The sequence below is a fragment of the Ursus maritimus genome, unplaced genomic scaffold (genome assembly GCF_017311325.1).
Source record: "Ursus maritimus isolate PB19 unplaced genomic scaffold, ASM1731132v1 scaffold_4, whole genome shotgun sequence".
NCBI classification, from domain to species: Eukaryota; Metazoa; Chordata; class Mammalia; order Carnivora; family Ursidae; genus Ursus; species Ursus maritimus.
This window is the reverse complement of record NW_024426552.1, coordinates 1,801,222-1,803,458: the sequence shown is the minus strand read 5'-3', so window position 1 is coordinate 1,803,458 and position 2,237 is coordinate 1,801,222.

Genomic DNA, 2,237 nt, shown 5'->3' with positions numbered 1-2,237 from the left:
CTGGGGCGACCCCCAGACATGCGACAGGCAGGGCCCCCAACATGGCACCCTGGCCAGACTCCCTCAGACCCCTGAGCCGCAGCCCTGCTCCAGGTGCGGCTCAGAGGGATGTCCGAGCACCTGGATGCGCGGAGGCCCCGCGGGGCCTCCACACCGGTGAGACAAATGTTACTGGAGGCGAGGGTCGCCCCGGGTTCTCGCGGCGGCGCGCGTAGGCGCACGCTCATAGACGCTCACGCACCCGCCGGCGCACACGCGCGCATGTACGCACACACTCGCGGGCGCACACGAGCGCACACCTGCACACACTCGCGGGTGCTCACCCCGCCTGCCCCCGCCCGCTCCTCCCGCGCCCCCTGGGGTCTGAGTCCACCTGGCCCCTCCCGCCCCGCCCCCTCCCTCCAGGACCCAGAGGCACCGCAGGGTACCGGTTTCCACCTCCGAATCCCTCCGTCCGCTTTCCGAGCAAGTGGGGCATCAGCGGGGTCGGGCAGGGGGGGTCGCAGAGCCGCTCGCTCCTGCGGGCAGATCCGCGGGGTTAGGAGGCAGAGGGTAATATCCAAGGACCAGGTCCCCCCATCGCTCCCCCAGACTCAGGATGCGAGAGAGAAGTGGGCTCCCTCCCGCCCCCTAAGCCAGGAGCTCAGAATCCACTTAGAAGGACAGGGGGAGATGAGGCATGGTTAAAGGGGGCGGGGCGGGGCGGGCGCCGGGGAACTGAGCGCCACGGGTTCTGCGGCTTTGCGCCGGCCGGCCGGAGGGAAGGGGGTGGGCAGCTGGAGACCAAGTCCGGACTAGAAGCTTGCGGGTCGGGGGGCGGGAGGGGGCTTGCGGATGTCACTGGAAAAGGCGACCTGTGAATACACGATTTGCCCTTAAAGATCAGGCCAGAGAATCTGCATACAGTGTATGAGGTTCCAGTATAAAAATCAATATTCTTTGTTTCCTAATTTTTGTGCAAACAAAAAAAGCGCCCTGGCCTAATGGGTGAGAATTTTTAAAAAGGAAAGTGAGCGTCAGGGTGACAGAGCCAGGCCCCCCAGGGGGCAGTGGGGACGCCCAGGTTGGGGAAGAGAGGGGTGCTTGTCTCTGAGACGAGTGTGGGGGGACGAAGGTGAGGGGTGGGCTGGGGGCTCCTGCAGAGGTCACCGAACCAGCACATACAGACTAAATAAAGAGCCTCAGCACGGCCAGTGTAGACACAGCCTGCCCCCCCCCCCATAACAGCTCCCGGCCTGGGCGCCCCCCGCGCCCGCGGCCCAGCGCGCAGCCAGGGGGGCGCAGCTTCGATGGGACCCGGGCTCTGGCTGCTCAGGGTCCGCCCGGAGGCCCCCGCATCCCGAGAACCGTGGGCTCCCGGCTCCGAGTGGGACCCCGGCCGCCCGGAGCGCGCGGACAAAGGGCCGCCGGCCGCAGACAGTCTCCCTCCGCGCACGCGGGCGAGGCTCACGCCTGCTCCCGGAGCCGCCAGCAGGGGGCGTCGTGCCCACGCCGCGTCTCCAGGACCGGCCTCGCGGGGGGCCGGGGCTCCCCAGGACTCGGGCTGCAAAGCACCACCTCGTGCGAGCTGCCGTTAAAGAAGCCTGGGGACGGGCTGGTGGCTTCCGAGAGCAGCCCCGGCGGTGGGGGGAGGGCTTCCTGCCCCCCAAATGCGAACAAGGCCGGATGCTGCCCACTGGACCCCTCCCCCATGGCTTCCGCAGGCCAGGTAGCTTTTAAAATGCGGATCTGTTCCCGTCCTGGTGTGGGTTCTTCCTCCAGGGAGGAAGGGCTCCCCGCAGGCACCCAGACCCGGAGGTCTGACCATCCCACCCACTCCTGCTCCCCGCCCTCTGGGATCCCCCTGGGCCCCTCCCGCGCTGGGGGAGGTGACAGCTGCCGGGGCCTCTCTGGGCTGGCGGGGCTGTGGTCTGAGCGAGGGTCAGGCCCCACCGCTGGGGATGGTGGGCACCGCACCGTCCCTGCCTGGAGACCGAGCGAATGAGGGAGGCAAGAAGGGGTCAGTGAGGGGTGCTCTGAGACTGGGTTCTGAGTGTCACCAAGGCCGAGGCCCGCAGGAGCCCACCCTCAGTGTTCCGGAGGAAGGATACTCCCAGGGGCACCAGGCGCAGCTCGAACCAAAGCAAGACATGGTGACCCTGACCTGCAGCCACTCAGAGCTGTGGCTCCTACCCCGTCCCAGCCCCCACCCCAGCCTTGGAGCCTGCCGGTGACCCCAGCCTGGGGGGGGGGGGGGG